The sequence below is a fragment of the Crinia signifera genome, chromosome 7 (assembly GCF_055691185.1).
Source record: "Crinia signifera chromosome 7, ASM5569118v1, whole genome shotgun sequence".
Classification (NCBI taxonomy): Eukaryota; Metazoa; Chordata; class Amphibia; order Anura; family Myobatrachidae; genus Crinia; species Crinia signifera.
Window position 1 is genome coordinate 117,640,863 of NC_139223.1, and position 27,096 is coordinate 117,667,958.

A 27,096-nucleotide genomic window follows, 5' to 3' on the forward strand; every position below is an offset into this window, starting at 1 on the left:
AGACTGTTTTCAGCGGAGGAGGCATATGCCCTTATTGCCTCTGACACTGACACAGCCAGTGAAGTAAGCGATGAATTTGCATTCGTCTTAAGCTCCTCTTCCTCCTCTAGTGATGAGGGACCCCCTCAAAGACGCCCCCGTAGAGCAGCTGAGACCCCCCCCCAATGATTGATCTCGTATGGACCCCACCACCAGACAATTTTGAGCCCCAGGTTCCTGAGTTTTTGGCCAACCCAGGAATCCAATTTGATACTACAGGCCTCAAAGAAATTGACTTTTTCAAAGTCTTTTTCACTGATGATTTTATAAATTTAATGGTGGACCAAAGTAATTTATATGCCCAGCAGTTTATTGCCCAAAACCCCACGTCATCATTTGCTAGTTGGACCCCTGTAGATGCAGTAGAGATGATGACGTTTTGGGGTCTGGTGTTACATATGGGCATAGTTAAAAAGAAATTAGACAATATTGGAGTACAGATGTTCTGTACAGCACCCCACTTCATCGTATGGCCATGACCCGGACTCGTTTTGAGACGATCCTTAAATTTTTGCATTACAACGATAATGCACAGTGCCCACCCAGAGATGATCCCACCTTTGATCGGCTATTCAAAGTCAGGCCGGTCATTGATCATTTCAGCGCCAAATTTGCTGAGATGTACATCCCCGAAAAATTCATTTGTGTAGACGAGTCACTGATTCCCAATAAGAGGGCAAGGTATGGCATAAAAATGTATAAGCTGTGCGAAAGTACCTCAGGGTACACCCACAGGTTTAGGGTATATGAAGGGAAGGACACAAGAATTGAACCGCCAGAATGCCCCCCCCTCCCTCGTAGGTGTTAGTGGAAAGATTGTCTGGGATTTAGTGCACCCCTTCCTGGATAAGGGTTATCACCTCTATGTGGATAACTTTTACACCAGCACCCCCCTGTTTAAGGCCCTTGGTTCAAGAGGTACAGCAGCTTGCGGTACTGTGCGCAAGAACCAAAGAGGCCTCCCAAAAACGCACGTTGCCCAATTACTGAGAGAGGGTGAAAGCAGGGCACAATCCACCGAAAATATGTTGTTGGTCAAATATAAGGACAAGAGGGATGTCCTTATACTGACAACAATTCACGGAGACAGTACCACCTCCGTCCCTGTACGAGGTACCAGTACCCACACCTCAAAACCTATTTGTATCCTAGATTACAATAAGTACATGGGCGGAGTGGATCTTTCAGATCAGGTACTGAAGCCGTACAGTGCCCTGCGGAAAACAAAAATATGGTATAAGAAGCTGGCCGTGTATATCATCCAGATGGCACTGTATAACGCTTACGTACTATTCCGTTCTACCAGCCAGACGGGGACATTTATGCACTTTCAAGAGGAAGTCATAAAGGGCCTAATATTTGGGAACCAGCAGGCAGAGGGCCCCAGTACTTCTAGTACTGGCCCCAGTACTTCTAGTACTGGCCCCCGTATTGTATCAGGGCAGCATTTTCCTAACGAAATCCCCTCCACTGGAAAAAAGGGCAGGACACAAAAAAGGTGCAAAGTTTGCTATAAAAAGGGAATAAGAAAGCAAACTATTTTCCACTGTGAAACTTGCCCCGACAAACCCGGCCTATGTATGAAGGAGTGTTTTAAAATATACCACACATCTATGGATTATTAGGTTCATCATTTCACCGTGCTTCGGGGGTCTTGCTAATGCGACATAGCACCCACCATTCATTCCACCAGAATCTGTGCTGCAAAATCCAAATATCACTCCTTCCCTTCTGAGTCCTGCCATGCACCCAAATGGTATTTTTTGGTCACATATGAGGCATTGCCGTACTCTGGAGAAATTGCGGCACAGATTTTGGGGTGCTTTGTCTCCTTCATTCCTTGTGAAAATGAAAAATTTTGAGCCAGAACTGCATTTTTGTGTAAAAAAATGTAATTTTTCATTTTCACAGCCCAGTTGTACCAAAATTGGTGAAACCCCTGGGGGTTTTAAATGTACACTATACCCCTAGATGAATTCCCTGAGGGGTGTAGTTTTCAAAGTGGGGTCACTTGTGGGGGGGTTCCACTGTATTGGTGCTTCGGAGGTCTTGCTAATGCGACATAGCACCCACCATTCATTTCACCAGAATCTGTGCTGCAAAATCCAAATATCACTCCTTCCCTTCTGAGTCCTGCCATGCACCCAAATGGTATTTTTTGGTCACATATGAGGCATTGCCGTACTCGGGAGAAATTGCGGCACAGATTTTGGGGTGCTTTGTCTCCTTCATTCCTTGTGAAAATGAAAAATTTTGAGCCAGAACTGCATTTTTGTGTAAAAAAATGTAATTTTTCATTTTCACAGCCCAGTTGTACCAAAATTGGTAAAACCCCTGGGGGTTTGAAATGTACACTATACCCCTAGATGAATTCCCTGAGGGGTGTAGTTTGCAAAATGGGGTCACTTGTGGGGGGGGTTCCACTGTATTGGTGCTTCGGGGGTCTTGCTAATGCGACATAGCACCCACCATTCATTCCACCAGAATCTGTGCTGCAAAATCCAAATATCATTCCTTCCCTTCTGAGTCCTGCCATGCACCCAAATGGTATTTTTTGGTCACATATGAGGCATTGCCGTACTCGGGAGAAATTGCGGCACAGATTTTGGGGTGCTTTGTCTCCTTCATTCCTTGTGAAAATGAAAAAATTTGAGCCAGAACTGCATTTTTGTGTAAAAAAATGTAATTTTTCATTTTCACAGCCCAGTTGTACCAAAATTGGTGAAACCCCTGGGGGTTTGAAATGTACACTATATCCCTAGATGAATTCCCTGAGGGGTGTAGTTTGCAAAATGGGGTCACTTGTGGGGGGGTTCCTAACTTTTAGCATCTTATGGTGCCTAGAAACCTACATGGTGCCTAAAAAATAATCTCATAAAAAGGAGGCTCCAAAATCAAGTAGGTGCTCCTTCTATTATGAAGCCTGTGGTTTGGTCAACGTGCACACTAGGGCCACATATAGGATATTTATGAAAACAAAAGAATTGGGGGAATCAATTTTTAGTCACATTTCTGTAGTAAAATCGGTACTTATGTATTATCTGGGCTCCCATGTTAAATGCACCCCATTTTTCATACCCCTACTATCCAACTATGCATGGAGTTGATTTTATATAGTGTGGCGAGCGCAGCGAGCCACCGTGCCCGAAGCGTGGCGAGCACAGCGAGCCCCGCGAGGGGACGCGGTCTCATAAGAAAAACGGGAGCCCAGATATTACATAAGTACCGATAAATCTACTGTGTTCCTTAGAAAAATGTATTAAAATTGAAAATCAGCAAAAAAAAATGAAATTTTGAAATTTCACCTACACTTTGTTTTAATTCCTGTGAAACACCTAAAGGGTTAACAAACTTCCAAAATGCTGTTTTGAATACTGTGAGGGGTGCAGTTTTTGAAATGGCATCATTTATGGGGGGTGTCTCACATACAAGTCCCTCAAAGTCACATCAGAACTGAACTGGTCCCTAAAAAAATCAGTGTTTGAAATTTTCTTGAAAATTTGAGAATTTGCTATTCATATTTTAAGCCTCCTAGTGTCCAAAAAAATTAAAAGGAGGTTGAAATAATGATGGCAACATAAAGTAGACATATGGTCTTTGTTAGTTATTAACTATTTTGAGTGGTATGATTATTTGTCTCACAAGCAGAAAATTTAACATTTTGTAAATTGCTAAATTTTCAATTTTTTTACGACATTTTGGTATTTTTCACAAAAAACACAGACTGTATCGACCAAAATTTACCACTAACTTGAAGTACAATGTGTCACGAGAAAACAATCTCAAAATCACTGGGATAAGTAAAAGCAAAAAAAAGTTATCCCCACATAAAGTGATACATGTCAGATTTGAAAAAAAGGGCTCTGTCAGGAAGGCAAAAACAGGCTGCGGCGGGAAGGGGTTAAGATATATGTAGACTACTGCAGACTTTTAGAGAATCAATATGGTCCCAGACTGAGGATCCTGAGATCTGATAATGGTGGACAGAGAGATGGAATTATTCTTGATAAAATATGCCTATTTTCCTGAGCAATATGATTGAATTGAATGAGCAAACCACACACTAGTGGAGAAAGGACCTGATTCGGAGATGTTCACTAGGCAGCGTACAGTATGTTTGCCTGATCCGCTCACTAGCAAGCAAACAAATGCGTTTGCATACACATCCACTCACATTCGATGGTCAAAGAGGAAAAACAAATGTCAATTATCTCAGAACTTTATCAACTACCATTTAGATATACATACCAAACAAATATGAAAACTTTATTTTAAAATGAATAATACAGTATACATCAGTTTTGGCTACTGCCATGAAAGCAAAGGCTACCAATTATGTAATCCAAGTACCAAAAAGCTTGTCAAATTTAGCCATGTCATTTCAAAGTGTTATCACAAGGTGTAGAAAAGTTAGATGTTTTTATGCAAAATTAGTATGTGTTGCCAGAAGCTGGATATATCTATATATCTGAACCAGATGCCACCAGTGCAGAACTTCAGCTACAGATTAAATAAGGTACTTGGGCAGTTTCACGGCAGCAGGCTACGCTATGTTTTCAGCGTAGGCTAAGCTACATTGTCAGCGTAGCCCAACGGCTGCCTAGGGTAGTCAGCGTAGTGTCCACACAGCAGACCTGCGTAGTCAGCATAGTGTCCCCGTCAGGCAGCGTAGTCACTGTACTGTCCCCGTGAGCTGTAGCTCTGTCCCCAGCATCCCTGGCAAGTCTATCCCCTGCACTGGCGGATGCCAGCGGAGAGGCAATCATGAGCGAGAGCCGCTCCATCTGCCTGAGATGCACGAGCGTCTCAGACGCTTGTGTGTCTCAGTAATTTTTGTTGAGTCAGGGTATGGCAACCCTGCTCGTGTCCACTTCAGGGAGTTGGGGGTAGGGGTTTGGTAGCATGTGCGTCTCGTGCACAAAGAGGGGTGCGGACACAAGTGAGTCTCATGCACAATTAAGGACGCATTGCCAGTGCTCCATGTTACATACTGGCAATGCCTCCTTTTTCAAACCCCCAGTATCCATGCCAGCCGAAAGCGTGACGAGCGCAAGCGTTACGCTTCCTCCTGATCTGTTCATACCCCCACTATCTATGTCGCCAAGGAGTTGATATTATAAAGTGTGGCGAGCGCAGCGAGCCACCAAGCCTGAAGCATGGTGAGCCCAGCTCGCCCCGCGAGAGTACACGCAAAACGGGCCTGAAGCGAGGTGAACGCAGCGAGCCCTGTGAGGGAAGGTGTTAAACGAGCAAGTAATCAGCGTGCGCTTACCATGCTTTGGGCTCGAAGCGCACTTTATAAAATCAGCTACACGCCGATAGTGGATAGTGGGGGTATGAACAGGTCAGGAGGACGCATAAAGCGTCTGCTCTCCACGCTTTTGGCTGACGTGGATAGTGGGGGTATTTGTAGAAAACATACTGACTATGCTGAGTACATGCTAACTGTGTAACACTGACTGACGCTAACTACGTAAGCTCCGGCTAGCCGCGAACAAACTGACTACACTGGCTGCGGGAACATGATGCTGAAACTGACAGGGATGCTGACTACGATAACTACGCTGGCCGCAGGAACACTATGCTGATTCTGACAGGGGCCGTGGGAACACTACTCTAATTCTGACAGGGACGCTGTCTACTCTAACTACGCTGGCCGCGGGAACACTACACTGATTCTGACAGGGACGCTGACTACGCTGACTACATTAACTACGCTGGCCGCAGGAACACTATGCTGATTCTGACAGGGGCCGTGGGAACACTACTCTAATTCTGACGGGGACGCTGTCTACGCTAACTACGCTGGCCGCGGGAACACTACACTGATTCTGACAGGGACGCTGACTACGCTGACTACACTAACTACGCTGGCCGTGGGAACACTACGCTGATTATGACAGGGACACTACGCTGACTACAGAACTGCCGCCGTGAATCTACACAAGTATCTTAAATAATAAACCTTTTAGGAAATATGATGAGGATTTAATTTATAAATAGCAAATAAATATAGGATTCAGTGAGCCATAGGACATCCAGAAGCTGAAGTAAAGAGCTGATTTGTGTAATTGGAATTCCAAGGTAGGCAAAAGGAATTTGCAAGATCTAAAAATTTACAGGTGTGGAAGACATCAAGAATTATAAGCTGGCAGTGAGGGGACTGATATGTCTAACTATGTCTACCAAGAACACCAGAACAAAGTCAGATGACACATTGATGTTTTTTTCATGTCTTTCAAGTTGTTAAAGAGAAGATACAAAGTCATGTTTGTGTGACATGGAAAGCTTGTAGCAAGGGGGGTGTTGAAAGTGTAGCATGCTACTCCACAGATTCCATGTTGCTCTACAGAGAAGCTTTATTCCCTGTATTTGCCATTGTGTTAGAACAGCATAGTGCACTGACTGTCTTCCCCTTAGCTCCAGTGAGATCTGCCACACATGTGACCTCATTGGTTTCCATTGCTTGATCCTGTATCGCTACCTGCTACCTACAGTGCATGCATCGGCTGGGAAGTTGTATGTCCCACCACTAGACTCAAGCTCCACTTCATGACCAAAGGGTGTATAAGAGTATGGCTGTACACTATATAATATCAATAAACCACTCCACTGTTTAATCACCTGGGCTGTTCATAATGTTAAGGCATTCACTGAGTGTATAGAAACTCTTCTACAACCTGAAGCCTGAACACACATATTAACAACACTTCTCACCATTTAACTACTGTAATTCATCAAAGTTCAACAAAGGTGACTGCAATCATAAAATATGTAAAATCCAGGAGTAGAGCCTCTGTATTTGGTGGGAGAGGTCATATGGGGCAGTCCCAGGCCTGGGCACTTTGTTAATATTCACATATCCCTTCTTAGTACCCCTGATGTAAATTTTTAATAATAAAAGAAAAATCCCAAACAATAGAGCTGTACAACTCAGCCATTGATGCCCTCACTGTATCAGAATAAATGAACTGGAGCAGATAAGAACACTTATATCTGTTAATATTTGAATCCTTTAATACAGCAGCAGCAGCAGCAGCAGTAGTCACTCCCAGTGCTTTTTACCTAAGCATCTTTGATAAATGGAATGTGTTGAACTGTGCTGTGAGGCAAGACTCCAGAGCTCATTCGTTTTATTGCTGCCAGCTGATGGAAGGGAACTGACCTTGGTGCTGAAATTCTGCTTATTTGCATCATCAACTCCCTGATCTCCTGCAGGGTGAGCAACTAATCACAATTCAAAAGAAACTTTTGACAGTCTCAATAAAGTTGCTAGGAACTTTTTATCCCCACTTCATGGAATTTTTTTTTAGACTTACTTAGTAAGGGAGGTATAAAGTCTCAAAGGTCATTTCCAATTTTTTTAATGCAGTCAATTTACGGAATATGAAATTGGACACTCTTAGGAACAGTTAGCTGAAATATGGAAACTTGACACTTGTTAAACTGAAAAAAAAAATAAGATTTCACTTACTATATATATAAGGAGCGTAGAATAGGTTCTTAAGCAAGAAAATAGTGTATTTTGTCTCTTCTGGGTTGAAACAGTAAAGTTGTGTAATGTCAACAGCTAAACGCCCCCATACAGTACACTTATGCAATTTATCAGAGGGGGAAGTCACATAAGAATGTGTATGGGTCATTAGGTCGACATGGCTTAGGTTGATAGATGAAATAGGTTGACATGGCTAAGGTTGATAGATGAAATAGGTTGACATGGCTAAGGTTGACAGGGTTCTAAGGTTGACACAAGCATTAGGTTGACAGTCAAAAGGTTCAACATGAGTTTTTCACTTTTTTTTGTCCCAGATGTCGACATAGATGACATGCTTCGGGCACAGTATAAGTCCAGCATTGCTACCATATATGTCCAGCGGTGATGCTTTATAAGTCCAGCTGTGCTACCTTGTGCTGCTGCTTAAGTCCAGCGGTGGCATCCTATGCTGCTTTATAAGTGCAGTGGTGCTGCCATGTAATGCTGTATAAGTCCAGCGGTGGTGTCCTGTGCTGTACTACCATATAATTCTGCAGGACAACACTGCTAAACGTATAAAGCAGCACCCCAGTATTTGAATATGGTACCAGATACTGCAAAATACTGCTCCAGAACTCTGCTGTCTTAAAAAGTTTACCAGACACTTGGTTCTACGCGTTTCGGCACGCTGTGATGCCTTTTTCAAGAAAATGTGTCAGATGTTCTAAGACTTGTTAGTAGGCGGGTAAACTTTTTAAGACAGCAGAGTTCTAGAGCAGTATTTTGCAGTATCTGGTACCATATTCAAATACCCGAGTCACACCTGATGTGGTATGAAGGCTGTAATCTAATTGTCCCTACCCTGCTGTGGTTTTTAAAGATTAAAGAATACTATCTTAACCGTGGTTGTTGGATTCCTATTTGAAAAAGATACCTTTATGAGAGTTCACACAGACTATTTGATTTAAGCATACATGTGAGCATCATTCCATAAATGCACGAGTGAGGTGACCCTGTAAATAACCTTGGATCATTCCACATTATGCCGCTCACCGTAATGCCCATTCCACATTATGCCGCTCACTGTAATGCCCATTACACATTATGCCACTCACCGTAATGCCCATTACACATTATACCGCACACCATAATGCCCATTACACAAAATGCTGCACACCATAATGCCCATTACACAAAATGCTGCACACTGTGATGCCCATTACACAAAATGCTGCACACAAGATACCCATTACACAATATGCTGCACACCATGATGCCAATTACTCAATATGCTGCACACAGTTAACATATTTCCATTACACAATATGCTGCATACAGTTATTACCATTACAAAATACGGTGCATACAATTATTACCATTACACAATATGCTGCACACAGTTATGCCCATAAGCAAAAAAAAAAGAGCAGGACACTTACTAGTCTTGGCTTTCACTGTGGCACTGGCACTGAAGGATGGATCCGACTACAGTCACTACGTGACTGGCTTTGCCTGGCCCTCTACTTAAATAGCACCCCGCCGCCGTGGCGCCCAGCTGCAGATTCTCCCGCCTTGGGAATGATGCATTGATGAGTCTGTCTGACTCAGGTGGCTGGCCCGCCCCTCAGCTCCCCCCCCCCCTCATCAGGACTGTCACTTGATGTGGCGGTGCCGGCCGGTCAAGTGCGACTAATGACGATCGGGGCAGCTGCTGCTGCATCATGACAAAGCGCTACAGTGACGGACAGGGACAGGGAGGCAGCGGGCTCAGGTGCTGCCAGAATCAGATGACGTCATGACACTGTGGTTTCTGAACAAATTGGCCCACAAGGCCATCGGCCCTTCTGGCATTTGCCAGAACTGCCAGATGGCCAGTCCGGCCCTGTGTCCTGTGCTGGAATGCTGCTGTATAAGTCCAGTGGTGGTGTCCTGTGTTGTGCTGCTGAATATATCTAGTGGTACTGCCGTATAAGTCCAGCAGTGGTGTCCTGTTCTGTGCTACAGTATAAGTGCAGCGGTGCTGCCATGTGCTGCTGTATAAGTCCAGCAGTGTTGTCCTGTGCTGTGCTGCCATTTAAGTCCACCAGTGCTGCTTTATAAGTCCAGCGGTGCTGTGCTGCCAAATAAATCCAGCGGTGTTGCTGTATAAGTCCATCATTGGTGTCCTGTACCGTGCTGGCGAAAGCTATATACAGTAGGAGCAAGTTTCATCTTTGCTCCTTTGCCCAAGGCTAGCCATGGCTATTCTATTGTTCTCAGCTGCAATACGTATTGTATTGCAGCTGAGAACAATAGAATAGCCATGGCTAGCCATGGCCAAAGGAGCAAAGATGAAACTTGCTCCTACTGTAAGTCCAATGGTGCTGCCGTATAAGTCCAACGGTGCTGCAATATTAAACTAACAGTGCTGCTCTATACAGCGGTGTTGTCCTGTGCTTTGTTGCCATATTCAAGTGCAGTGGTGCTACCCTTTGCTGCTATATACATTCAGCAGTGCTACTGTATACAGGGCCTCCAACAGGGGGGTGCCCTGGGTACAGTTGTCCCGGGCCCTGGCCTCTGGAGGGGCCCAGGCAGCTGCCCACAGCCCCCCCGCACACCGCCTCCCCCACCCGACACTGGCGGCCAGGCACACACAATACACAGTGCAGCCTGCAGAGTGCCGAGCCTAGGACACAGAGGGGCTCGGCGTTCTGCAGGCTGCACTGTGCAGTGTGCGCTCCGGATCTGATCGTGGAGGCTGAAGGAGCCGGAGGACGATGCTGCAATGCGGGTGACGGTAAGTAATCTTAATGGGGATGGCACGCGCGTGAGGGGGGCATCGGCCGGAGATATCTTGCTGTGCCGCTGGGGGCCCGGACTGTAGGTCAGTCCCGGGCCCCAACATTTCTAGTGGCGGCCCTGACTGTATAAGCCGTGTAAGTCCAGCGGTGCTACTGTATAAGTCCAGAATTGCTGCCCTGTACTGCTGTAGACAGTATGTTCAGTGATGGCATTCAGTGTTGCGATATAAGTGAAGTCGTGCTGCTCTGTACTGCTGTATAAGTCCAGCAGTGGTATCCTGTGCTGTGCTGCCATATACTGTAAGTCCAGCGGTGCTGCTGTATAAGTCCAGCAGTGATGTCCAATGCAGCCATATAAGTGTATTGGTGCTGCCCTGTGCTTCTGTATAAGTTCAGTGGTGCTGCTATATAAGTTCAGTGGTGGTGACCTCTGCTGTGCTGCAGTGCTGCTGCATAAGTCCAGCTGTGGTGTCCTGTGCTGCGGTATAAGGGGGTGATTCAAAAGCAAACTCACACTCCTCTGAGTTTGCAAAAGCAAACTTCTTCTTTAATGGACAAAAACATGTGCACTGCAGGTGGGGCTGATGTAACATGTGCAGAGAGAGTTCCATACTGGCTGATTTATTTTTACACAGCAATTTACAGTTCAGTTTCAGTTTCTCTCTCTCTCTGCACATGTTCTATCAGCGCCCCCTGCAGTGTACATGGTTTTGTCCATTAAAGAAGGAGTTTGTTTTTGCAAATCAACCTGAATCACCCCCTAAGTGCAGTGGTGCTGCCCCGTACTGCTGTATAAGTCCAGTGGTGGTGTCCTGTGATGTGCTGCCATATAAGTGCAGCAGTACTGCCCTGTGCTGCTATATAGGTCCAGCAATGGTGTATTGTGATGTGCTTCTGTGTAATTTGCAGTGGTGCTATCCTGTGCTGTTACGGGTGTTGTTGTCCAGTGTTGTTCAGGGTGCTGCTGTTCTGTGCTGTACATGGATGTGCAGAGCTGCTGTCCTGGGATGCTGTTCTGTGGCGCTTTCCTGTAGTGCTGACCAGTGCTGTTAGGGTTGCTGTATATAAGTCCAGCGGTGCTGCCCTGTGCTGATGTTTATATAAATGCAGCTTTGGTGCTTGATGATACAGAAATGGGGGAGGACACATAATTCAGAGATCAGGAAGTACTTCCTAGTGCTGAAGCTGCTGCCACTAGTCATGACATTGACAATGCAATTCATCAATGTTATCTGCTAAGGTCATTGCCATTGTCATAGAGGGCATAAAAAAAAAACAAATAAAAAATGAATGCTTGATAAAAAAAAAAAATAGTTAACTAGAAACAATATGCCATTCAAGAAATAAAGTGGCAAGAAAAAGGCTAAGGCCTTGGCCTATGGTTCAGTTTCTCCTGAAGATGGAGCCCTCCTCCCTCTCAAAAAATGAAAAAATCTAGATTTTTAAAACATACATATCACAAATCCCCAAGGAAAGTCCAAGTGTGTCCGCAGTTGCAATGTCTAGGTCTATCTGACCTCCCCAACACTGTACAGAAAGAAGAGGCTCCTTCCACCATTTGTATACCCTCTGCAAGTGCTGGGAGGAGCACCACCAGTCCAAGTGTTGAGATTGAGGATGTCACTGTAGAAGTACACCAGGATGAGGAGGATATTTGTGTATCTGGTGCAGAGGAGGAAGTTGACAATGAGGCTTCTGATGGTGATGTTGTTTGTTTGAATCAGGCATCGGTAGAGACAATTGTTGGATGAAAAAGCCCCTTGTCTTGCTTGAGCAAAAGACCAAAAAAATCACCTCTCAGGTCTTGAATTGTTTCTATCAAAATCCAGACAGTCGTCTCACTGCATGTAGTTGTTGTAAAAGCATAATAAGTAGGGGTAAGGATGCAGCACATTCAGCATACAGTATGTCATTGCCAAGTTAAGAAACTTTGCCTAAAAGCTCAGGAAGTCCAGTGACTCCTAAATCCCTTTTTCCTGTTGTATCCAAGTGCCTACAATGCGCACCACCAACTCTCTCATTGATAATTTCCTCCTATATCAGGATTGGAAGTAGTCACTGGCATGGGGGGGATGTGCTACTTGGGTAGCGTAAGCAGGCGGTACCAAAGGTGCCTTGTCAATAGCAGCCACTTGGTGATGGGATTCAGTCCCACAAGGAAGGCAAAAATAAACAAAAAGTGGCACTTTTTGATGAAAGAAGGCCAATATATTCCCAATGATGATAAGTCATATTACATTTAAACAAAAAACCTGCTCAAGATTCAATTAATACAGTGTTTTATTCATATTTTATTTCTAATTTTATTATAAAAAATTCATTTTATACTGTATATGTTTTTGTCTAAATGTAATATGACTTATAATTGTTGGCAATAAATATATTGGTCTTCTTTCATCAAACAAGTGCCACTTTTCTGTTTATTTTTGCTATGCCATGGCATGACTGACTCCTCTCCTATCCAGGATTCCTCCAGAAGACCCTAGAATGCTACGCCTACTGCTACTGCTGTGAGTCGACCCTCACTTTAACTAAGCAATTGAGGGTCCAACAGTCCACCTTATTGCAAAACAGATTACTGAGGCCATAACAATTATGCTGGTGTTAGACATGTATCGAGTTTCCAGTATTAGTGCAGTGGGATTTAGACAGTGGGATTTAGACAGTTTATGAATGTACTGGTGCCAAAACCATCTACATCACAATGCAAGAGATTCCCACACTGTACAGAAACACTATGAAAAGTGTCCATACCCACTGTCCACTTAACCATGAACATGTGAACAAGTGGAACAGCGCAAACTAAGGACTACATGACAATGAGAGCCCACTGGGTAAGTGTATTGCCTTACACAGCAACAACCACAGCAACACCAGTAGTAACATCCCACAAATGCTACCTTGTTCCTAGGAAGGCTACGCTGTTTATCACCGGTTTCCATAATCCCTGAGAACCTCTTAGAGAAACTGAGGGACATCATCGCAAAATGGCTTACCACACTTATACTCTCCTGGGGATATATGATAATGCCACCAATATTGTGTGAGCATTACATCTGGGCAAATTCCAGTACATCCCATGTTTTGCTCACACAATTAATTTGGTGGTGCAGAATTTATTTGAAAAATTACAGGGGAGTGCAAGAGATGCTGTCTGTAGCCCAAAAAACTTCTTCCCCTTTCGACATTCAACATGTCGAAGACTGGAGCAGCAGCAAACCCTCTTGAACCTGCCCTGTCATCACCTAAAGCAAGAGGTAGTAACGAGGTGTTATTTTACCCTATGCTTCGGAGGATGAAGGAGAAGCAAAATGCCATTCACGCCTATACATCTATGAGAGACCTGACTCAAGCGCAGTGGAGAATGATTTCTGAATTGTGCAAGGTTCTCCAACCTTCGAACTTGCCAAATGTGAAGTCAGTTCAGAAGAGTCAAGCCATTCCACTCATCATGCTTTTGCAGATGCTGATAGAGAAAGTGAAGGATGTGCTAAAACTGAGAGAATCCACTAAGTATGTGGAACTTGTGGATGCTCTTTATTCTCTTTGCCTGTGTTAACTGCATCTTATCTGGAGCCTGGCTCCTATCCATGTTCTCTGTGGGTTCCGTACTCATTGAATCAGTTTTTCAGGTTTTGTGGATCCACTTCACCGTGTTTTTATGTATGCCTTAGTCTGGCATCCAAGTACTGGGTGGAGCTAGTCTGCCCTGGAAAGGCGGCTATTATTGGCGAAGTCTAAGACTTCTGCGGGTGCCAGCTGACGCAAAGTACAGTAACAGGGTCAGGGTAGGCTCAGCTGCCTCAGTAGTATTCCCATCTGCTACTGAAAAAACATACGGTATTAGAATGCTTTTTAGTCGGTGGGCCAGACTTAGTTTCTACTTTAACCTGCAGGTATCGTAACAGCCTGGATTCAAGGGTGATCAGTCTGTTGAAATCAGAACATTACATTTTGTCCACCGTGCTCGATCTTAGATTTAAAGCCTACACTGTATCTATCTTTCTGGTGGACACAAGTCTGCAGAGGTACAAAGACCTGCTGGTGAGAAAATGGTCAGCTTAAGTGGAACGTGACATGGCAACAGCTCCTTCTTCATTTTCTCCTGCAATTGGGGCTACAAGGACAATTTCTGATGGTGATAAAGGGCAATCTGGAGCAAGTTTGGACATTTGGTCTAGACTGAAGGATCTGCCTACAATTAGTGAGGTGTCTACTGTCACTGCATATGACTGTCACCATTTAAAGAATGATGGAGGATTATATGTGTGACAGCATCGAAGTAGGCAAGTCAGACAGTCCGTACCTAGACTGGCAGGAAAAAGAGGCAATTTGGAGGCTTCATGCACAAACTAGCTTTATATTACCTAAACTGCCCCCCTCTAATAAAAATGGAGATCATTTGCTGATAATGAACAGAAGCATTATGTTTTTCAGCAAAATATTCATCACAAGGCTGTAGACTGTAAGGGTACTTAACTTGGTATCTGAATGATAAATCAACACAGTCTAGGTTGACAGGCAAAAGGTTGATACCAAAAGGTCGACATGCACAAGGATGACATTGACAAAAGGTCGACACAGATAAAATGTCAACATGGCAATGGTCCACACATGAAAAAACCAACGTGAGTTTTCATAAACACTTCTTTTTCAACAAATTTTCATAGTTTACCATTTACGCGGAATCCAAGTGGGAATAGTAAAGTTTGTGGATCGATGCGATGAGTCTGGCCCGAACCATAGTGAGCAAATCAAGCCAACCAAGGATATGCAGTACACTAAATGAGGATCCATCTGATCAGATGTTGACAATTTACTGACATAAGGAAACATCTTTATTTTTTTTTCGATGGATTGCACCTGATCTGTCTCTCTTTTTTTTTTTTTTTCGGATAGTACATCAAGTTCAGTTTTTTTTTTTTTTTTTTACGATGGAATGCACCTGATCTGTCTCAGTTTTTTTTTTTTTTCGGATAGTACATCAAGTTCAGTTTTTTTTTTTTTTTTTTTACGATGGAATGCACCTGATCTGTCTCAGTTTTTGTTTCTTTTTCGGATAGTACATCAAGTTCCAAAGACAGCCTTTCGCTAAATTACTTTTCCTCCCTTGGAGGTACAGATTTCAGATTGGTTATTTTGCAGAATGAACACTATAGCCTTGGTCATTTGAGTCATGTTATTTTATGCCTATAAAATATTGCTAGACATTTGTTTAAATTGTAATTTTTATAGTTATGTACTTTTATTCTTCAGTCTTCAATAATAATTTATGTCATTGTAATTTCAATATTTATGTACATGCATAGCTCAATCTTCAAAAATAAAGAGGTTTTAAAAAGAAAAATAGAAACTGTGCCTCCTGCTGTGCCTGGATGTTATTGGTTCAGAGTCTAATTCAGTGTACAGTATAAAAAACAAAGGAAAAAGACATAACAAAAACAATTTATTCACAATAAAAGTAATACTAACAATAAATTAACAAATGGCAGTGTCTATTCTCTATCAAACAGCAGCAAGCGGAGGAAGAAGTTCCGGTACTCTTTACCTAGAACGGCGCTCATCGCGACCATCGCATGCACTAAAAAACGGGTGCGATGCGATGCCCGCGATGGCCGCGATTTCCCATAGGGATCAATGTTAAAAGTGTGATTGGACGCGATTTCAGTGTTCAATGGCTCAATGGCCGCGATTTTTCCATAGGAAACAATATTAAATGGGCCACAGAGCCCAAATAGTCACCCTAAAGTCAGAAATGGCCCCCACAATTGTTAACGCCACCCCACGATCATCGTCAACCCGAAGCGTGGCGAGCGCAGCGAGCCCGCGAGGGGCGTCGGTACGTGTCCTCCGACCTTTTCATACCCCCACTATCCACGTCGGCGTGGAGTTGAGAATAGAATAGTGTGGCGAGCGCAACAAACCACCGAGCCCGAAGCGTGGCGAGCGCAGCGAGCCCGCGAGGGGACACGGATACCTTCACAGGTAAACGCGTCCCTTCGCGGGCTTCACAGGTATCCGCGTCCCAGCGCGGGGCGCGCTGCGCTCGCCACGCTTCGGGCTCGGTGGCTCGCTGCGGTCACCACACTATTCTATTCTCAACTCCACGCCGGTCCTGGATAGTGGGGGTATGAAAAGGTCGGAGGACGCGTACCGCCGCCCCTCGCGGGCTCGCTGCGCTCGCCACGCTTTGGGTTCACGTTGATCGTGGGGTGGCGTTAAAAATTGTGGGGGCCATTTAAGACTTCAGGGGGACTATTAGGGCTCTGTGGCCCATTTAACATTGTTTCCTATGGAAAAATCGCGGGCATTGAGGCATTTAACACTAAAATCGCGTCCAATCACACTTTTAACATTGATCCCTATGGGAAAATCGCGGGCATCGCGTCGCACCCGTTTTTTTAGTGCATGCGATGCCCGCGATTTTTTACCCCCGATGACCGCGATGGACATCGTGGGCGCCGTTCTAGGTAAAGAGTACCGAAGTTCCACTTGCGTGAGTCTAGAAGTGGAAGTAAATTTCCACAAACCATAAATGTAAAGGACCCCATTCAATTTCCAAGCATTCCAAATACTGTTTCTCACTTTGGGCATCATTTACATTTGAATGCAATTTTGAAGCATTATTATTTGTATTGTGAGTAGAGATGTGAGATTAGGGTTTTTTTGGGAAATCCAAACTCAACCAAATTTAGGGAACCCAAGTCAAACAGTGCCTGTACTCGGATCCCTTTGGGGGAGCTGAGTTTAACTGAGTCATGATTTGGAGCATCCCTCAGTTCAGTGCTTGGATTTTAAATCTTGATAAAATCAGTGATGACATTCATTCAATGGAAGCATGTGGAGAGACAGCATTGGCATCGCAGGAGGGGAAAAATATAATAAGTGTTTAATTTATTTCTATAAATGATTGGACTGGAGCCCCAGTACAATATTTGCCTACAGTATGATCTTCAATGCTGTTAAAGTAACCCTGAAGATACAATAATCACTGCAAATAAGCATACATTTCACTCTGCATCAGTACTGATAATAATTACTAGATTGTAAGCTCCTCTGAGCAGGGCCCTCTTCCCTCCTGTTGTCAAAGCCCACTTCTCTTAACATTTCACTCACAGCTCTCCTATACTCCAACACTCAGTGACCATCTTTGTCCGCATACTCCTCTCCATCATTGGCATCAAGCCTCTAGTTGTATGTTGATTGAGTCCTCACTACTTACTGTACATTTAAGCTGTAATGTGTATTGATCTGTGGCGCTATTTATTTGTACTGTATTTTTGTTATTTATTTAATGTTATGCCAAGCTTTGTCTCCCTGTATTGTTCCTTTGTACGGCGCTGCGAAACACTTGTGGCACCTTATAAATAAAATTATAATAATAATAATAAAGAAAATATTGTTTGTAAATAATTCCGTTGTCGGCTCTATCAATCTGATCCTGAGCAGCATGCAAAGTAGATGTACAAATGTGTCCCGCTACAGTGTTGTTGCAAATATCAGTGTACCGCTGTGGGACTGTGATTACAACATGGCATACTGTGCTCCTTTACATTGCTGCCAGTTCCCAATAAAGTGAATGGGAGGTGGGTGAATTTCAGACTCAATTTAACTCATGCTGAGGTTCTTGGGCCTGCAAGAAGATGTCATGCTGGCTGTTGATTTTATGGGCAGTATTCAATGCTGGGGGCGAGCTGTGACAGCGAGCAGGACTGCCTGTTCGTTATCACAGTTGCAGGGTCAGTATTCAACTGACCTCCCTGAATATGATGTTTCGGTACTTATGTAGTATCTGGGCTGCCGATTTTTTGATTGTATGCCTTAAGTTAAGGCATACAATCAGATGCGATGCGATGCGATATCGCATCGCATCGCATACGACCATGCGATGCGATGCGATGCGATGACCCGATTTTTCCATAGGATTCAATGTTAAAATGGACTGAGTCCATTTTAACATGGAATTCAATGGGAAAAGGGGTCCTTTTCATACCCCTACTATCCAAGTGGGCATGGAGTTGGATATAAACCTGTGGCGAGCGTAGCGAGCCACCGAGCCCGAAGCGTGGCGAGCGAAGCGAGCCCCGCGAGGGGACGGTATTCTGTGTCCCCTCGCGGGGCTCGCTACGCTCGCCACGCTTCGGGCTCGGTGGCTCGCTACGCTCGCCACAGGTTTATATCCAACTCCATGCCCACTTGGATAGTAGGGGTATGAAAAGGACCCCTTTTCCCATTGAATTCCATGTTAAAATGGACTCAGTCCATTTTAACATTGAATCCTATGGAAAAATCGGGTCCATCGCATCGCATCGCATCGCATCGCATCGCATCGCATGCGATATGGTCGGGTGCGATGCGATGCGATGGACCCGATTTCAAAATCGGCAGCCCAGTTACTACATAAGTACCGATGTTTCCCCCTCGCTCCGTTTTTGGAGCGAGGGGAAAACGGCGTGTGCAGCTGCTAAAACAGCGAGACTCGTGGCAAAATGCAGTGGTCTCCCTCCATTAGCCGGGAGCCTCGCTGTTTGGGTGTCATGACCACCATGTCTGCCACCCATGCAGACACTGAGGTGCCATGATGCTGTGAACTCTGCCTGGGCCTTGCTGGACACGCTGCCTGGAGTGTACTGCACACACTTCCTGGCTCTGAAACCTGTCGCCTTCCCTGGCGGCGGCCATCTTGTTGGTTTCTCCAACCAGGCTGCACTACCAATTACCTTCAGCCAATTACAGTGCAGCTCTCCTTTTAAATACTGACCAGCTGGGCCAAACAGTCAGTCAGTACAATGATGTCCTTTCCCTAGGCATCTGACTCCTGCTGATAGCGCTGCTGCCTGTCAGCTACCTCCAGACTGAATCCACTCCTGCTCGCCTGCTGTGAATACCATCCACCTGCAGAACCCTGCTGCCACCTCTATGGTCCGGACAAGGTTAGCCCCCCAAAGGGGATCACCCTTTCCTCACCTGACGGTTACTTCCACTGCAACTCTCCCTGGTCACAGCTACTCAGGCCTGCTGCAATACTTCCCAGATTCATCCTATCAACCATCCAATCTTCCAATCTTCCAATCGTCCAACCATCCAATCGTCCAATCATCCAATCGTCCAATCATCCAATCGTTCAACCATTCAATCATCCAATCTTTCATTCAATCGTTCAATCTTCAATTCAATCATCTCTTCAAGTAAATCCTTTAAATCAACTATTCAAGTTTATGTTTATTCTTCAAATCTACACTTCAAGTCATCTTCAGTTTTTAACCTCGTTATCCATCCACTACGAACTTTACAATAAGTTTTATATATCATTGACTCTGGTTATTTCATATCTTCAGTATTACCTTTGTTACATAATAGGTAAGGCTGAAAAAAGACTTGCGTCCATCTACTGTAGTTCAACCTGGTATAGATATCCATTGCTGATTTGGTAGGTTCTGATATTTTACAGACAGATTATATTTCTTATTTGTAACCATGTATGTTTTTATCCAGTAAATGTTTGTCCAACTTTGCCTTGAACGCATTTAATGAGCCAGCCGTTACCACCTCTCTGGGAAGAGAGTTCCAGAGTTTGACTATTCTGACCGTAAAGAAATTCTTTCTACTAGCTGAATGAAATCTTTTTTCTTCTTATCTATACTCATGCCCTCGTGTCCTAGATTCCTTTCTAGTAGAAAAGAGGGTGTGTGACAGTTCCTTATATTGGCCCTTGATACTCTTGTACATGTTGAGCATGTCCCCCCTTAAACGTCTCTTTTCTAATGTAAATAGTCCCAAATTGCTTAATCTCTCCCCGTAGCTTAAATTCTCCATTCCCCTAATAAGCTTTGTTGCTCGCCTTTGGATTTTTTCTATTTCTATGATGTCCTTTTTATAGTGTGGGGCCCAGAACTGCACTCCGTACTCGAGGTGAGGTCTCACCAATGCTTTATACAGTGGCATAATTACCCTTGAGTCCCTAGTTTCCATTCCCCTCTTAATACATGCCAGAATTTTGTTGGCCTTTTTTGTAGCTACATTACAATGGGCACTACATCCCAGTTTGCTGTCTATTTGGACTCCTAGATCCTTTTCAAGTATGGAATTACCCAGTTCCTCTCCGCTAAGGTTGTAACTTGCACACTGGTTGTGTCTCCCAAGGTGCATAACCTTACATTTATCTACATTGAACCTCATCTTCCATTTTTTTGCCCACTCATCTAGAATTGCAAGATCATTTTGAAGCATGGTGACATCTTCTGATGATTTGATGACTTTGCTAAGTTTTGTATCGTCCGCAAAGATGGATACATTGCTGAGTAACCCTATCCCAATATCGTTTATAAAAATGTTAAACAGAATGGGCCCCAAAACCAAACCCTGGGGCACTCCACTTAGTACCGGTATTGTATCTGATACCGCACCATTCACAACCACTATTTGTTAGTTACATAGCCAATTTCCTTAACCATCTGCAGATATTTTCACCCAATCTTTTGTGCCACAGTTCATCTTCTGTATCACAGTATCTTTATTAAAACTGGTTTTCTTTTATCCAATTGCATCCCTCCCTTCTGTCGTCTATGCAAAAACCTTACATCAAGGCACCTAGCCTCAGTTACACTCCAGCTGGTGCTACTGCTAGCGTGACATTGGGGGTATCCTCGCCGTCCTCTGACAGTGAGGATTTCCCTGGAACATTTAATAGGGTGAGCGGCCGGCGCGGGGGTTAAACAGGGAGGATTGCTTGTTTTTGGCGATTCCTGCCTCATACCTCATACTCCTTGCAAGAGATTTGCCATAAGAAGGCTTTTATTTCCCATACACATGACTCAGAATCACACATACAGTAGCTTTTGATGCATGCCCATGATGCTCCCACAAGCCAGGGCAGATTTGTGTGGTGCCTAGTTGTCGTTCCAAAAAAGCCAATTTTCATGTAAAGTCATATCTGACCACTTTAACTACAACAAAGTTTACAGAAATGTCCCGGAATGTGTTAAGGGAGAGGCTGTGCTTGTGCTTTATGTTGAACCTCACTCTGGGTCAGATGTATCAAGCTTCAAAAAGTGATAAAGTGGAGAGTGATAAACAACCAGCCAATCAGCTCCTACCTGCCATGTTACAGGCTGGGTTTGAAAAAAGGACAGCTGGAGCTGATTGGCTGGTTGCTTATCACTCTCTACATTAGCACTGTTTGAAGCTTGATACATCTGGCCATCTGTGTGCCCATTCTGACTCAGTGCCGGTATATCTGTGTCACTGCCATACTCTATTTCTTATGGAATTATGGCTGCAAAAAGCCCCATTCCTAGCGACACCTCACCTGCCCGAGTTCATTAATGTCTGCATATAAACAATCAATCAAGTTGATTTAAACATTTTAATATTTATTTTGCTATTGATATCACCACTTAAATAAACATCCAGTCATTTGTGTGATAAATAGCTCATTAGTTCCACGTTCAGCTGAGTAACACTATTGATTTTCTGTCACTCCTGATCTGTGGACAATACAATATTCTGTAATGAAACGTGAAGTTAAGCAAGATGTAAATTCCAAATGAGATATACTAGAGTCAGATATTAAATAAGGATTTCTCCAGGTGCTTGTGTGCTGGAAGCTGAAAGTCATTTCAGATAATCTTTCTGTTTAAACTTTAAAAGTAATTACGTATAATTACTGGTCAACTTTTATGGGCTTCAAGAGGGCAAAACATCTTAAACAAGTAAATAAACAGACAAAAGAGTTCTGGGATAAGATCCTGCGCTTAGGTGCAAGCTCGAATCTGTACGGTGAGTGTGTCACCAAACACACTAAAGGTAACAATGGAAAAAAGAAATACCGACAGGATTTTCAAGCGCTCCTTCTATTCATGTAACCCGATGTCACTCCGTCTCAGATAATCCTGATAGTGGACATGGAAAAGAAAACCATATAGTGTAATACCCTTAGGTATGGCTTCTAGCACAGAAAAATTCTAAATGCCGAGAACCGTACCCTGTATGGTGGTCCACTAAATAAATGGTGGACAGATCACGCTCAAGTTTGAGGGAGTAGTGTGCCTCCAATTGATACTCCAATATTCTCCAAGTTGTTCCACATAGAAAAACCAGAAAATAGGTGCCCAAATGGTGAAATAACGTTTTAATGGTTTAAAATATCATGCAATAAAATTGGGTGTAAACAATGGACTCTCACCAGATCGATGGGTCTACTATGCAAAAGCAGACATACAGAGCATAAGATGGAAAAACCACAGGCGTCCCTGGATGCTTTCTGTAGATGTTCAAGTCCTGGTGTGATGTCTAAAGTCCACCAGTCCCCTCTACCAACGCGTTTCAGACTATATGTCCTTTATCAAGGCATAGAGACTTATCCCATCACCTGGGTTTTTATACCCACAATCCTAAATGAAAAACAAAGCCTATTTCCAGACATGGATTTCTATCCTCTAATACAATCCCCTTCATTCCCGGATTCTATCGCCACTTTTTGCAATGGCACGCTGATCTCAGGTGCAAGACTTGATTCCACACATGTTTCCCCTTAATTTTCTGTCCGGCGCCGTCCGCCGGAACTTCCTTGCGTTCCATTGGCGTCGGCGCCGGAAGTCACCTGCGTGTCACTATTGTTACTGAATTCCTTTGTCAAGCGCCGTCCGCCGGAACTTCCATGCGTTCCACTGACGTCGGCGCCGGAAGTGATCTGCGTATCACCCCGCTGTTTCTTCCTCAGTGAACATTGTTTCTCCATCCAGCTTGTATTGTTGTATATTCACCATGCTGGAGATCACGTGTGCGTTCCACTGTTTTTAGTCAGGATGTGGATGCGGTTCACAGCTGATTTTTGGTTCTTAGGTCCCCATATATACAAGGAATTATTAGCGGAGTGCTCAGATCGATGTTTGCGGTATCCCATAACATTTAAAACAAGAAGAAAAATCTTATTAATATACATTCGTAAAACACTGTTAAAAAATACTTATAAAAAAGTCATTTAAAGTGCTGGGTACATCAATAAAATATTTTAAAATACATGGAATAAAATTTATAAAAAACACTTTAGTTTGAAGTCCTTATTAAGGCTACCAGGTATTAAGTACATAAACAAAGAACAAACATTTGCTGTCCTCACATATTCAATTTCAGAGTTGATTTCCCCATAAATCTTTCACTGTCCCATAACCATCTACCCATGCAACAATCCAAGCCCCAAAAAGGGCAGGATTAACCTTACAGGGGAAGTGAGAGATAATAATAAAAACACCAACAAAAAATATGTTTGAGTAATTGCATTCACTTGAATATCATAGCTTGCAAATCATACAGGTATTCTCACAAAGTATATCATTCACAAGCAGAAAACAGCTGTGGCTACTGCAGGCACCAATGATGTATTTAATTTCTATTAAGACCCAAATGCAATTAACCCCTTCACTGGTAATCCCAGATTGCAGTGGTAACACTGGCATTCCTGGGAAACTTCCAAGATTACCACTGTGCTGAGCTAGCGATGAGCTGCCCGGCTCTGGTGGCCCGGCTCCTTCCTCCTGGCTGTGTGCGGTGTGAACTTGCTAACGCCACTGGACACAGCCGGGTTGTCGGGGGGCAGGGCTAGGCAGCGGCCGATATACACACAGCAGAGACACAGTGGGGGGGGGGAGAGTTTTTGGAGAGTGCTCTCTCAAAATAACCTGCCCTTTGGGGAGCACTCCCTGGAAAAATACACCAGTTTAAACCATAAAAAAATATGAATCCAATCACTCAATAAACAGCACCAACAACACCAATTCCCAATTAATTTTTGAAAATCTCTGGTCAATTAAAATATAACCATGAACATACAGTGGCGTGAAAACGTTTTTGCCCCCTTTCCAGCTATTTTTTTTTTCTTTCTTCATTTTTCAAAGACTGAGTAAAAAGAAAAAACTGATTTTAAATGATCTTTCATTTAAAGCTTGACATTATTGATATTCTGAATTTACATCATTCTGAAAACCTATCTCTACGTCACAATAAATTCATTTGAATCATTAAACAAATGAGGTTTTGTAATATATGTGTCCTCTTTATTTAGTTCATCCATTAGTATATCAGGTTTTTAAGAATGCAGAACTTGATTACTTAAATTTTTTATTGACCACCAGTTTTAATTACGGCTGCTGCCGGCTGGTGGACGTTGTGTTTTTTGCCTCAAGTCAAATTGGGGCGACAAAACACCCCCCCCCCCCCCCAAAAAAGCCCATTGTCAGGATTTTTCAGCCTATTTAATTTACAACAAGTCGCACACTTTATTAATGCTTTCTAAACTTCTTTTTCAGGCATGCGGATTGATCCGCAAGTTATTTGTTTTTTTAGGACATTCCTTTGTTTATTGGCTATCAGTATCTCCAATAGCTTTGGAATACGGTCAATATCCAGAATTAAATTTGATTAGATGGCTAGGCCATCGCGGTTTAAAATTTTCTCAATTTAGACAAACGTTTGAAGAGGCAGTAGCTAGATTTGGATACCCACTTTTTCTGATTGTTCACTTAGGGGGTAACGATTTGACATCCAGGACTTGTCTGGAAGTTAGATTTGAAATTAAGAATGAGATTTTAGATTTGTTACAACGAATCCCCTTTTGTAAAATTTTTTGGTCGGATATTGTGCCGAGACAGCATTGGAGGGGTGCTCTTAACCCTGGAGCAGTCGATCTGGTCAGATGGAGAGTGAACTCAGTAGTGGGTCGAGCTGTCTGTCAACATGGCGGATACTCAATATCGCATGCGGGTATTACTTTCCGAGATCAGAGACTGTATAGGAGTGATGGAGTGCACCTTTCAGAGGAGGGTATGGCTCTCTTTTTTAGAGACATTATTGAGAGATTGAGGGCTTTGTAGGTTAGTCTATGGTGGCGGTGCCGGTTCGGGAGATCTTCGGCAGGTGGCCGGTCTCAGAACGGTGGCTAGGTTAATTTTGGATAAGCACCTTTTTTGTGATTCATTTCCCTTGAGGGGCAACTCCTTTGGAGAAAGTGGCTTCGGCATGGCAACAGTTTTTTCCTTCAGGGGCATCACCGATCCAGGTGGGCCCCTGACGTCACTTTAGTTGAATTGTGACCTGATGGGGAGTTTACATTTTTGAGGCAGGTGGCTTCAATTTTATTTTTTAATAATTTTTAAATTGTATTTTAAGGACTGGGATTCGGCAGGAGACCAGTCCTTGTTCCTTTGGGCAGTCGGACCAAGAATTTTTATTTAAAGCAGTTCTGACCTCGCCACCATAGATAGTTAAAGTTAATTTTTATAGTTAGATCAAATAGGCCGCCCTCTTTCAGAAAATAAAAAGACGACCCCATTCACCCCAATTTCAGTTGTCCAAGTTGTTATTTTAGATAAGCAGATTTGTATGGTGTGTATGCATTGGAACATGAAAGATTTATTATAGTAACCAGGGCCGGATTAACAATGGCCCTGATAGAGCTACAGCTCCATGCCTACTCTCCAATTCTGACCCCCACCCCGTTTCAACGGCTGCCAGTTCCCCCTCCGGCATCACAGAAGCTCGTGGTTCTAACCCAAATCGCTGATCCTTCAATCTGATACCAGGCTGATCCATATGGGATCATTGGTTCCAGAAATATTGTGGGTAAACCATTTTTTTAATTTCTGAAATGTAATTTCATGGCTGTTCATGTTGTTTGAGGGCAGATTTCTCTGGAACCAAACGGCCCAGTTCACAGGATGGGACCAAAATAATTTGAAGCCCACTCAAAAGTTCTTCAATATGATACTGGTCTCATGCAAATGGGTCAGTTGGTTCCGAAGATATAGCTGGTTGTTTAAAGGGGGGGAGGGTATTTTTCTCTCCCCTCATACCAGAAAATGCAGGGACTAGGCTGGTGTAAAAGGGACCAGCCCGGGAATGTCCCTGCATAATCCTGGGACCATATTTCTGGGTAAGTCCCTGCATTTTCTGGTGTGAAAGGGGTATTATTTCAAATAGCTAGGGCCTGCAGTGCTCTGAAAACAGCTGGACAGCCCCCTGCTCACTGCCGGCTGTGAATGGCTGTCATTTCTGCCCGGTGGCGGCTGTCCCCCAGTTACCGAGAGCATGTATTTCTCCTTGGCAATCAGCACGTAATCCCATATGGCAACGAGCATGGAATCTCACATGGCAATGAGCATGTAGGTAAGCAGCACTTATGTAGCATACTTTTTAATAGGCATTTTGGTGTTTGGCATAATACGTAATGGACATTATGGTGTGTGGCTTAACATATAATGGGCATTGTGGTGTAAATTTGTAATGCACGCCTTTGGTACGCAATGTCCCTGTTTGTGAAGCATATTGTGCATTATTGCTCAATCAGTTTGATATAGTGTGTATTTTGGCTCAATCCATGTTGCAAAATGTGAATATTGCCTTAATCTGTGTGTCATAACGTGAATTTTGACTCAGTTGGTGGGAATTTTGGCTCATTCCATGTGGCATAATGTGTAAGAGGCAAGTACAGTATAAGGGGGTTACTATTGTGTTGCATGACTTGTATAAGGGGTATATGGTGTGGTAAACTTATGTGACCACATAAAAGCTGCTGAAATATTGTCTACCAAGTTTGGCTTTCAGTATTTTTTAAGCAGAGTTCCGCCTCACCCCGCAAGTATTTTAGGACACGGCGTCTTGCAGATTTACCTTTGGAGGGCACCCGCCAATATATCTCCCTGCATTTTTCCTATGCCAGCCCCCTGCCTTTTCCAGGCATATATAATTAGTTGAAAGTATTTACACAAATACAGACACACCCATGAGCAGACCACCCAAACATAA